Genomic DNA, 12,960 nt, shown 5'->3' with positions numbered 1-12,960 from the left:
AGGTACTTTTTTTCGTATCACCTCACCTCCGTCGAGGTTCCAAGCGAGCTGAGGGAAACTAAAATGTAACGTGAAAACACGACAGACTGCTGATTGGTCAGAGAGAATATTCACTGCATCATCATTGCTGCACCAGACAGAGGCCAGCAACAGAAAGTTTTATATTTTACAGCTTTCGTATAAAATTTCATCACTAAATCCACTTCTGAGAATTTTTGAGGTGAGAAATCAGCTGTGTAGATTTCAAATATTGACAGTTTTACGAGAAGTGATGGCGGAACAAAAATGTGCTTGAATATTTTCGGAGTTGAGGAGCTCCGCGAAGGAGGCTGCGGGGGAAGCCTGCGCCAACCCGCGGGAGGAGCGTGTGAGGCCGGCCAGCCGCCCGCTCACAGAACCCTCTGCTCCCTGGAAGGTTTTCATACCGCTTATCTGTCTTTACATTCTGAGGAATGTTGAAACGTTTTAACTTACAAAAGAGAAAGCTGTGTGGATCGCTGGTGTGGGTGTCGCATTGAACATTACGTCGCTGCAATTGTGTGTGGCGTCACTATGACGACAAGCTACGTACTATCTCTGGGTACTATCTGCAATGGAAAACGGAGCAGGGCCGAGTAGAGTCGAGTCTATCGATTTGCGCTATGGTAGCATTTTTTGGCAAGGCAGCATAGATCGTCAGAACACCGGCAACAGTTCAACGTTTAGTCCTGATGGTAAGATGTGGAACAATGATGTTGTGTGGTTGTGGACCTGAGTAACTTATAACATCTGCTAGGTTACGCTCTCAGTCTGAAGCGGCTTTGATTTGGATCACACTACCTTGTTTCTTACGACCCGCCCTTCTCTGCTTCTGATTGGCTAGTAGTCCTTACCTGGAAACTGCGCATGTGCAACTCCCAACAAAGATTTTATACAAGTAAGATGCATCACTCTGTAGCTCAAGAGTGGAGCGTACAACACACAGGGTGAAAAGAGGAGCTGCAGCAATGTGCAGTATGAGAAAAATATGGTGTTTTTTGAAAATTAAACCATGTAAACCTGTTCTGGTACAACCCCTAATTAAGATTTTGAACCTGAAAATGAGCAGAATACCACCTGAACTCACACAGGAGAGTTCTGAACTAGTTGAAGTCTATGTATGAATTTGAGAATAAGACCAAAGAAAAGAGAATTACAACAATCAATCAATGCAGGATGTGACCAGTGTGTGAACGAGAATGGCTGTACTAGCGGATTAATGAGCGATTAATGAGGGAGGAAACTGGGGAGTTGTCAATGGTAAGAGAAATTTAGTTAAAGTGGATTTGGTGCCAATGAGGAGAGCCTGGTTTTGTCACTCTTAAGTTTGTGGAAGCTGCAGGAGAACTGGGATTTCATTTCCATTAGGCAATCAGAGAGGGAGGTGGGTGGGAGAGATGTGATTTAAATTTGTAATGTAAATTTCGTAAGATGTAAATTTACGAAAGATATGGCCAAGAGGAAGTAGCTAGATGATGAACAGAAGGGGCCCCAGGACAGAGCCCTGGGGAACACCGGTAGTGACAGGGGATAGCTCTGATTTGAAATGTTTGAGTTGGATGAACTGAGTGTGGCCAGAGAGGTATGATTTAAACCAGTCCAAGGGTGTGTCAGTGAAACCAATAGAGACTAATCTGTCAAGGAGGATGTTATGAGAAGTAGTCTGGAATCAGCTGCCATGCTGAGCTGTTTCTGTGCTATGACAGGGAAGGAAACCAGATTGGAATAGTTCATAGAGGTTATTGTCAGACATGTGTGCATGGACCTGAGATGCAACTGTTTTTTCAAGGATTTTAGAAAGAAAAGGTAGGTTAGAGATGGGACGGAAGTTGTTGAAATTGTTGGGGTCTGCACCAGGTTTCTTAAGTATAGGAGTTATTGCAGCTGATTTTGAAGATGAGGGAACAATACCTGAGGTGAGAGAGGAATGTATAATGGTAGTTATTTGAGAAGAGAGGATGAGCAGGCTTTGACCGAGATGGTAGGAAGAGGGTCAAGCTGACAAGTAGTTGGTTTTGAATTTCTAATAATGTCCAATATTTCAGCAAAAGAGGGAAGCGAGAAACTCCAAAATGAACGAGAAAGAGGTGTGTACTTTGGCATTAAAAAATAACATTAAGGAGTTACAGTCAGCAGCTGAGTACAGATGAGGCGCGAGAGTGTCTGGTGGTCATAGTATGTTGTTGACAATGGAGAACAGGGCTCTGGTGTTTCCTTTGCCTGAACTAATTATACCTGCATACTAGGTGGATTTGGCTCTCCTTGTGTAGTTGAGATGTGGTTTGTACATTTCTTGGTGAACAAGTCCAGTTTTCTTGTAAAGGCGTTCCAGGCAACAACCTTTTACTTTGAGCTGGCGTAGTTCTGATGTAAACCATGAGGCAGAATGGGTGAAGGAAACAGTCCGGGTTTTTAAGGAGCCAGAGAATTTAAAATGTTTTGTAGGCCATCGCTGTAGTGAGAAACCAGTTCATCGGGGTTGGAAAAACAGATTATTTACAATTACTCATTTGGCAGACGCTTTTATCCAAAGCGACTTACATTTGAGGAACAACATACAATCATTAATTATACTGGGGAGGCAGTCAATTTCACTAGAGAGAGTGTTTAAATTAATGTCCTAAATATTTCTGAATGAAATGACACGAGGACAGTTTAAGTTGACATTAAAAGAAATTAACATGTGATCAGAAATGGGGGAGGTCAGCCGCAGTGCAACCACGAGGAGTGACACCAGAGCAGCATACCAAGTCCAAAACATAACCTTTGGAGTGAGTGGGAAAATGAATATGTTGGTCCAATCCAAAACTGTCCAGGCAAGATGTAAATTCCCTTGTGTATGCATTAGTGGTATTATCCATATGTATAATAAAATTTCCACTTCTCGCAATAAATTATGGCGAGACCTCCCCGTCTTACGGGGTTGACAGATGTAAAACACTGGAAAGTTGGGCTTGCACAAACAGATTTTTGTTTGCTCATGTATATTTTCTCTTCAAAGTGTAATGTGTGCTCACAAACGTGAAACTGTGCGTGCATGAATGTGACCTCAGGAATGTGACACACAAATAACGCCATAGTTAGGTTGTAGTTTATTTGTATTATTAGCAGATATGGGGACTCGAGTTTGAGACTCTGACTCGAGTCCGACTTAAGTCGCACACACAGTGACTTGAGACTTGACTTGAGACTCGTCCTCAAAAGGATTCAGACTTGACTTGGACTCGAGGTGCGGGACTTGAGAACAATGTTTATTTTTAGGAAACGTCTGATGAGCTTGCTGTTATTCCCCTCCCTCCATTACCTATAACTTGCCTACGTAACATATCAGCGGCGCGCGACCACACGTGAGAGAGGACAACAAACACCTGAAGCTGCTGAGACATTCATCATTCATCATAAATTTCACACAACAAGACCCAAACAAAGATGCGCTGAACTCAAAATAGGTTAGTAACCTGAGGTTAGTTAACATGTTTCGCTCAGCATTGACCATCTAAAGCTAGCTTGCTCCTTGCTTTAGCTATGACCTACGGGTGTTCTGGTGGCAGCCCGGCTGACGGTGAGTGTCCTGGCTTTTTCTCCTTTTTGTCTGTGATTCAGTTTTTTTCTCTGTTCTGCCTGCCTCCCTGTGTCTCCTCCCCTGTGTGTTCCTGCTCTTTCTCTCTCCCTCTGCTCCTGAGCACAGCCAACGACCCGCACTTGCACCTCATCAGCCACCTCCTCTGCCTGCCCCACCTGCCAGCAATCAGCCGCATCTCCAACAGTTCTTCTACCCCTGTTCTCCAGTCAACCCCTGCTTGATCGTCGTTGCCCCAAACCCGGTGCCACTCGATCACTCAAGCTCTCACACACATCCAGCATCTTGTTTATTTCCCTGTGCCTTGTCCCTGCAGTGTCACTAACCCTGTCTTTCTGTCACCCTCTCCCCAGGTCCACTCCCCCTCGTCCTCCGTCTGGTCAGCTGGGCTCACTCACCTGCCCGGCCGAGGAGATGCAGTGCCAGCATACAAAATGTGAACACGTCAAATGCCAACACCAAATCTGAAGGATAACGTCTTTTGGTCTTTTATGTTTCTGTCTTCCCCCAAGTGCCTGTAGGTTTCTCTATTAGGTTATCTTTACCTGGCCTTAACCTAGAACAACAAATCTGATGTTTAGACTCCAAAGCTTCATCATATTGGAATCTATTACTATCCAAGAGTTGTGCTCTAATCTGTGGAGCCAGTGAGTTCTTGTAAACATTCTTGTATGGCTCAACCTTATAAGATTCCCAGAGAACACTGATATCTGCTAGCCTGATGCCTGAGCTACTGTCTCTAACTAATCAGTCTATTGTTGGCTCCCTGACAAGGACAAGTACATGTGAGAAATACCTAAAGCTATAATGTCAAACACTTACGGGATCAGTTAAATTTCTCTAAGCTAGACCTGTCTTACCTTTCCCTGTTACATCAATTAAGACACCTAAGAAAAACACCGACTATTGTTTGTATGAAAAGATGCATTTGTTTACTTGCCAAACTTGTGGTGGTAGTTATTATAATTAATAATGGATTTGAGAGTGTGGGGAATGTGTTGACTTACAGTAGTTTAAGTGTCATTAATTGCATTGCACATTACATGGTTGTGCTCTGAATAGCAGATTACAGGTTTATTGTTGAACATGTAACGTTACAGGTTTATGGTTGAACATGTAACGTTACAGGTTTATGGTTGAACATGTAACGTTACAGGTTTATGGTTGAACATGTAACGTTACAGGTTTATGGTTGAACATGTAACGTTACAGGTTTATGGTTGAACATGTAACGTTACAGGTTTATGTAGTTAACATTACACTGGGTTTGAGAGTCTGCAGGGTGTGTTGACTTACAGTAGTTAATATGCTGTCATTAACTGCATTGCACATTACATGGTTGTGCTCTGTAAGTGAAAAACAGGATACAGTTACAGAATTCCTTATAGCTATGCAGTGTTATAAGCAGCCTGGATTCAACGCAGCAGCTGATGCCACATTCATTAAAACCACGAGTGACTTGAGATTTGACTTGGACTCTAGCTCAAAGACTTATGAGCATCTCTGATTATTAGTGTTCTGCTAAGTGTTGGTTTGTGTTCTCTGCCTGTTGTTTATTTGCCAGTGTCTGGTGTTCAGTCTGCTTGTTTCCTGTTGTGTTTAGTTTTGCCATATGATGATCAATTGTATTCTGCATTTGGGTTTGGTCCTGTCTGTTTCTCCTGCTTTCTCTTTGCCTGGCTGTGTGTCTGCTGTGCTTGATTAGTCCCTCGTGTCTCTCACATGTGTATTCCATCCCAGCTTGTTAACCCTGTGTACATATTGCCTGTGTTTCACCTCACTCTGTTCCCGTTCATTGTCGTGTGTAGCTTGTCAACCTCTTATTGTGTTCTGCCTGTTCCCCTGATTTCTGGATTATTCTCCATTTGGATTTTCTGTGGGATCGTATAGTTTGTACTGTGATTTTTTTGGATTACTTTGACACAGCCCGTAAGTGCGCTTTTGTTTATAATAAACCTTTGGAGCTGTACATGCTCTGCTCGGTGTCCTGCGTTTGGGTCCTCTAACCTCATAACTAACACTCCCCAATGATATCTAGTCTGTTCTTCTGTAGTTTTACAGTACTTGTCACATTCACAGACTGATGGCAGGTGGTGTCAACTGCACATGGGAAACAGAAACCACTACACCCACACCGACGGCACAGGTAATTGCACACTGGGGGCAATTTGGAGTGTCAGCAGCAGTAGTAGAAGTAGTGGACAACCCGTTCTACCTCCTGAGCCACAGCCACCGCATTAACTAGCCTGATATTTTACAGACATCTTAACGGTTAAATCACATTACTCAGCTTATATTTGTTACTGTTGGCTGAGTTAAATAACATTATTGTGTGCCAATTATGCCGAATCTTAAACCAGTCACTTTCTAACCAGACCTCCGACTCTATAACCAATCAGAATCTTTATAGTATTGACTCAGTGCATATTGGACTCTGGCCTGAGAACAGGGCCATATGGACTGGACAGATGTAGGTGCCATCACCAAGGGACATGATGAGCTATTTTTATGTTACCCGTTCACTCTATCATTCACTCTAAACTTCCTGGCTGTGGGCTGTGAAGTCGGAGCTTTAGCAGAGTGAGAGAGAACATGCAAGAGAGAAATCCACTCAGGTAAATTATTCATCACAAGGCTTGCAGAGAAAGCTGGAAGTCTGCAGCACGTGGCCCAACACGCAGCTTAAAAAACTGGGATAATATTTGTTAAGATCAAAGTGACACAAGCCAAATTATAATTGATGACACTAAAGGCGGTGACATTGCTCTGCTTAATGATCAAAGACAGACTAACAAGCAGCACAATCAGTCAAGACCGGCTGCCAGGCAAAGCTGTTCCAGCAGGCTGGGTTGAAGTGATACAGGGCGGGAGCCAGAATTCATGGGCCTGTACAGAGACACAGATATCCAGGCTCTTAGTTTAAAACTGCACCAGCAGTAGATAAAAGGCTTGGCTCACAGGAGCGCTTTGAATAAAGACAGAAAAAATCTACATGTTCACGCTGACACTTGTTTTCAGCTAGATAAGAGATAAAATTACACTTTATAGATTCATGTGGGGAGAATGGAATATCTACTAATATGACTGGTGAAAAGAAAATAACAATTAGCACTGAAAAAAATAGTCCTTACTAAAAATAAAAAAACCTAAACAATTGTGGCCTTAATTAACTTCTTATGCAAGCATATAAACATATGCAGCCAATAATTCTTACATGCTGAGTAGACTGCATCGGTGGGGAACATCGGAAACTAGTATTGAATAATTAGACAGAAGAGTTTCATGTCCTCTCAACTAAACAACAAAATAGGTTGTTTTTGTTCAGTGTCTTTCAAACCACCCATATGATTACCGATTTGAGAATCTTATGAACAGAACTTTGTCATTGGAAACCCTTTATGCCTGGGTTTAACTGTGTGTCTCTGCCTGCCAGAATCCCTGCCTGTTTGAGAACGCTTCCTGCCTGCCTTAAACTGTTTGCTGGAGGATGCATCCCATCAAGCTGGAGATTGCCTCAGAGCCCTCTTATTTGTCTGCCTGCTTCCCACCCCCCAGTCCACTTCTTGCTACTCTGAAAGAAATCTGACTGAGTTAACTGCCTCTGCCTTGTGTCTGCTCCTGAGTCCTTTTCATCTACACCTAACAGTACGAACTGGCCATTCATGGACTCAACGGACATGGAGACAGACACTGCAAGTAGCCTGTCTGCCCTCGCCAGCCAGGGAGGAGTCCTAGGACAACACGACCAAGCAATCCAGACCCTCTTAAATGACAGGCAAGCCACCAATGACCAGATTACCCGTTTAACTGGCTTTGTCTCCACCATAATCAATCTAGTTCCTCAAGCACAGGCTATCCAGACTGAACCAACCCACCAGCTGCCAGCTGGTCCATGACCATGACCCCGTGAGCCGTTCTCCAGTGAGTTTCCCAACTGTCGGGTTTCTTTTCCTCAGAACAAGCGAAGGTACGCTGCATCCTGCATCTGCTAAGCGGAAGAGCATTAGTGTGGGCGGAGGCAGTTAATCCAAATGGAGATATTTTCTTGAAGTTTGTGTCTGACTTTCATTTTACCAAATTAATGTGCCCTACTTGAGACCTTATGTGCTGTAATTGCAAAATGCAATAAATGTAATTTCTCCTGACTGCAAGACAGAAATGACATATGTGTTTTAAACAATACAAAGATAATCAGCTATGTGTATTACTAATGGCACATGGTAGAGGAGGTAGAGTATGAACCTCTTCAAAGTTTCCATCACATTCTGAATGTCCTACATTTCTGGCTAGATGTAATTAGCAGTTTTCATCTTCCTGGCATGGGCAACCCCCTGGATGCTTTTCCCAGATGTCTTTGTGTCTTGTGCACATATTATGCAGCATAGATATGCAGACATGATGAGCATGATGACCACATCAAGTCTAGTGTTCTGGAAATTCCTCACCCTCCCTCACTTACATTTTAGTCTCCCGAATGCCTGCTCTACCACCACCTGGCCTATTCTTGAGTTGTACAGTTGGTCCTGCATGGCGAGAGCACCATGGTCGACGGTGTCAGTAATGTTAAAAGGGTAGGCATGGCCATTGTAGGCACTATCTCCAAGCAGCATGAACCGACCCATTTTCTCATTCCATTTTTTAAAGAACTTGGATTTTCTCTGGATCCTTGCGTTGTGGACATTTCCTGGAGCTCCAACAAAGGCACGCACTTTCCCACTGAAATTTTATCGTGCACATCGCCGAACAATAGGACGTCGCTACCGATACGTGCGTGACGTATAAATAGCAGTGTCCCTACTGCCTCAGCATCCAACCGCCTCTTCAGCAGATGTCGTCAGAGCGGCAGGGCTCATTGGTAGAGGGCTCCACCTGTGCTTATAGAACTAGGGTTACCATATTGTAACATTTGTTTTATCTCACACAGCCCGATGACTGCCCGCCCTAGCCGCGACAAGACAAGTGGGGGGGAACGCAAACAGCAGCCCTTCTGGCAATGGCGCGTGTGTAACGCGTCCATCCCAAAGGGTGCGCTGTCCTGTGGCTGAATTGAGAACCACAGCGGGCAATGGGTGTTGGCAAACAGATCCACCTCCGCTCTCCCGAAGCGAGCTCAGATCTGCTGAACCACATTGTTATGCAGTCTGAGTTGGAAAAGACTGACCGGGCCTTGAACGCACAGTGTTGAAGTTAGCCTCAAGCTTACAGCTTCAATGTGAAGCAGCGGCTGGGTAGATAACCTCGCCTGCTGCATCGGTATCGGTAACAGCAAGCGATCTCTTTTGTCCCGCTATACAGAGAGAGACCTGACTTTGGCTGTCTCTCTCCGCCTATAGCGGACTAGCCTAGCTGCGCTGTGACTGCTCGGCGAAAGAGATGCTGGCAGGGCAGCATGTCTGTTTATGTAACACGCTTTCACCGCCGGTGAGCTAGCAATGCGCCTGTGCGAGTCTGTGTGGGCGCGCTGGGAATGCAGAGTTACAGTACACTGCTGCATTGTCCAGTTTCCACGGTAAGAACAACTCATTTCTCGGCTGTCACGTCGTGGAAGCAGACCAGTATGGCCGCGCGGACTCGGCGGTCAGGCTAGCGAAGTGGACGCCCGGGCCTCACCCACCCTCTCACTCGGTTCTGACCGGGAGAGCGGCGTGGGGCAAACCGTTAGCTTAGCGTCAGTGAGCGCAGCGACGCGTTCAACACGGCTAGCTCAATGGGATGGGGTTGGTGGTGGGGAATTAGCACTTCTTAGAATGTAATGTGTTTCTCATAAACAGTTTAACATTCACAAGCATCTCCACAGTATACACACAAGCAGCACAGTTTAGAACAGTGGCTTCGTGAACACAAGGCCGCAGGGCGAACCCTTAGCCCCACCCCAGGAGTTAACGTTAGTTCTTTGATGACAGAAGTTAACTTAGCTCTTAGAGGAATGTAATAAACATATTTTACTCAAAACAGTTTCCACATTCTCAAAAGCCTTACCATAGTTTCACACAAGCAGCACATGTAAAACAATGGCGCCTTGAACACCAGACGGGGGATTGTGGCAGCGTCAGCAGGCCTCTCTCCCTCCATAACGGTCACTTGGCCAGTCGCTCCTTTCCCTATCCGCAGGTCGGCTGGCGGGGGTGGGGGCTTGGACTCGTCTGGGCAGGACATGGGTCACCTCGCCTTGGTGCAAGATAATTTTCTAGTAGTGGCGACTCCATCCGTGGAGGTGGTGAATTCAGTGAGCAATTCGCCGTTTGCTGAAGAAAAAAGGATGCTGAGACAGTAGGGACACTGCTATTTATACGTCACGTACGTATCGGTAGCGACGTCCTATTGGTTGGCTACGTGCACGATAAAATTTCAGTGAGCATAGAGTCCAGTAGAGGGCGGAGCCTGTGTGAGATAGAACATGGTGTTTCTTTTCATATTTATGCTGATAACACACAGATGTACTTGCCCGTCAGATCCACACACCCTGGAATACTGAGTTCACTTACCAAAGGTCTCTGTGAAGTTAAGAACTGGATGTCAAATAATTTCCTCCAGGTGAACTCAGATAAAACAGAGATCCTGGCCATTGGGTCCCAGCAAATGGCAATTTGCTGGTTTCCTAGTGAATCACATTAAGCCTGTTTAAAAGAATCTTGGTGTCTTGTTCGATAGTAGTTTTAGTTTTGAGCAACACACCACAAAGCTTGCACAATTATGTTTTTACCAGCCTAGAAATATATCAAAAATACGATCAATGTTAACCTTTTAAGGACACTGAGACCATTTTACACATCTTCATCTCTCACAGCCCTTTTACTTGCTTAACCCAAAAATCTACTGATCGACTCCAGAACTCAGCTGCCAGGCTTGTGACCAGAACAAAGTATATGAAAAAAATATGACCACATCACCCCTGTTTTAGCTTCATTACAGTGGCTCTCAGTATGTTTTAGAATTGACTTTAAAATTTTATTGATCACTTTTTAAACTCTTCATGGCCTCTCGCCTTGTTATATTTCTGACCTTTTAGTCCCATAAACACCAGCACGTACCTTGAGATCCTCGGGCAGAGGTCTGCTGTCTGTTCCAGAGTCTCGACTGAAAACTAAAGGGGACAGAGCGTTTGCAGTCAGGGCCCCGAGGCTCTGGAACAGCCTGCCCGAGGAAATCAGGTCGGCTGAGTCAGTGAACTCTTTTAAGTCCCTTCTTAAAACATACTTTTATAGGAGAGCCTTTCCTGATCTTATTTTATTTTATTCTGTTTTATATATATTTTATATTTACTTTAAACATGTATTTTAGTCTCAAATGTTTTCTTGCGTTTATCATGTATTTGTTTTTATGTGTTTTATTGTCTTTACATTTGTTAAAGCACTTTGTAACTTGTTTTTGAAAAGCACTCAAAAAATAAAGATTGTTATTATGATTGCACCACGGTGCAAAGGGTTGTGATCACTTCCACAATACATATGCGTGCTGATGACTGTGACAAATTGAATTTGTCAGATATTTCTCTGAAGCTATTTTGGTTGGCCATATAAACAGTGTAACCTTTTGCTTGAGAGGAATATCTGGAGGACTTGCAGCCTGTTGTGGTTCGAGACCCTGCTGTCTCAGTACAGTCATGCGAACTAGGTTAATTGGTGACCCTAAATTGTCCTTAGGTGTGAATGTGAGTGTAAGTGGTTGTATGTCTATGTGTAGCCCTGCGATGGACTGGCGACCTGTCCAGGGTGTACCCCGCCTTTCGCCCGATGTCAGCTGGGATTGGCTCTAGCCCCCTGCAACCCTGTACGCAGGATAAGCGGATGACGATGGATGGATGGATGGATGGAATGACTACTGTTTGTTTGAATTAGTGAAATTTTACACAACTTTCTTATACATTTGACAGTACACTGTATTAGGGCTGTGTATATATGTATGTATATGTATCCATGTATGTGCATATGTGTATCCCACATCCACCTTCAATATGTACATAATAATAATAGTTTATCACTTTGAATTCGGAAGTTGGAAGTTTCAACTGGGAAATATCCGAGTTCCGACTGGTCTGGAACGTGGCATTACTCAGACACATTCATTTTCATTCTCCACTGATCCAACAGATTCCCTGATTACCCTCCTTTCCCCATCACCTGAGTGCCACACCCAGCTACACGCCTGTTCTCACTTCCCCGCTCTGCAGTTCTATTTCGTATAGGCTTCGCCATCTAAGGCTATCGCTATTTGGTCTACCCCTCTGTGCACCTGCGCAGCACTGAGAAAAGTTGTCTACGCCCACCTGTCTGGCTCTCCCTCCCGCATGGGTGTGGCTGCCCCACCTCGTGCAGACCCCCAAGCAGCGGAGCGCGGATGGCCCTGGTGGAGCGAATACTGGCTCGCCTCCCCCAGTGGACGCGCCTTGCAGATACTAAACTGGCTGTTAAAGGCAGGGTGGGTAAGTTTGAGGTACTAGCAAGAAACTGCTGGATTTTCTAAAGTATCCAACAGAGAAACGTGTGACCGCGCGTTGCCGACTCTGCTGGAGGACGAGCACAGTGTGACGAGCGGAGAGCAGTGCGATGCAGCGGCTCACATCAGGGGTAAGAAAACATTTAACTTTATTGTTATAAAAATAAACAACTAACCCGGTTGTTAGTGCTCACTATCAAGCTAGCATGTTAATATTGGATAGGTTTAAAAATACTAACTTTGATTCAGTAACGAGTTGGCTAGCTAACTGTTAGCAACAGGTAGCTGTGCTAACAGCTGTGGTAACATTGGGCAAAGCTAAAAACAGGCTGATACACATTTTCCCTTCTCCATCAGTTACACCAGACTCATACCATGTACGTTGTTTTGCATGTTATAGCTTCCACTGTGACAGCATCATTGTCTCTGATGAGGACTGCACTCCAGAGCCGAGCACAGACCGGGACAAGACCGGGATCGAGGTGAAGTAGAGGAGGGAGGGCAGCCAGGGTCCGTGGAAGAAGAGGCAGGACGGGAAGGACGAGGTGCAAGCCGAGCAGCACATACCTGCGTCGAGCTTCACACTCTAACAACGGCATATGAACAGGTATATATATTTTAATATTAGTCTATTCCAGTGTACTACAAAGTTTCTCTGGTGTTTCCTGATCATGTTGATGAATGTTCTCTCAAATTACACAGATCTTTCCCATTTGGGGTTCTAACAACTATATATTCCTTTACAGACCAGAATCTGAGCACTGTTGACAACATCCAGACTACTGGGTTTCCATGCACCACACATGGCTGATCTTCCAGACCCAGGACAGAGTAACAGACAGTTCAGTCAGGCAGCATACAGACAGGTTGTAGTGTGGCAGTGTGGAGCACTTAGACACAGAGTCGTGATACTGAGTTGCAGTTTC

The 12,960-nt window shown here is 44.7% G+C and overlaps 1 protein-coding gene and 2 long non-coding RNA genes across 6 annotated transcripts in view; 2 read left to right on the top strand and 1 right to left on the bottom strand.

Annotated features, from left to right (window-relative positions):
• LOC123970881 (cadherin-2-like) overlaps positions 1 to 12,960 on the bottom strand; it is a 127,155-nt gene that overhangs the window by 44,644 nt on the left and 69,551 nt on the right. The window lies entirely within an intron of this gene.
• LOC123970882 lies at positions 3,288 to 4,133 on the top strand. The gene is made up of 3 exons (XR_006825084.1): positions 3,288 to 3,467; positions 3,542 to 3,842; positions 3,952 to 4,133. It is a non-coding gene; the product is annotated as an uncharacterized LOC123970882 (long non-coding RNA).
• On the top strand, positions 12,058 to 12,921 carry LOC123970884. The gene is made up of 3 exons (XR_006825086.1): positions 12,058 to 12,165; positions 12,435 to 12,641; positions 12,781 to 12,921. It is a non-coding gene; the product is annotated as an uncharacterized LOC123970884 (long non-coding RNA).

This window comes from Micropterus dolomieu, linkage group LG05 (genome assembly GCF_021292245.1).
Source record: "Micropterus dolomieu isolate WLL.071019.BEF.003 ecotype Adirondacks linkage group LG05, ASM2129224v1, whole genome shotgun sequence".
Lineage (NCBI taxonomy): Eukaryota > Metazoa > Chordata > Actinopteri > Centrarchiformes > Centrarchidae > Micropterus > Micropterus dolomieu.
This window is presented reverse-complemented; position numbering and strand designations above follow the sequence as displayed.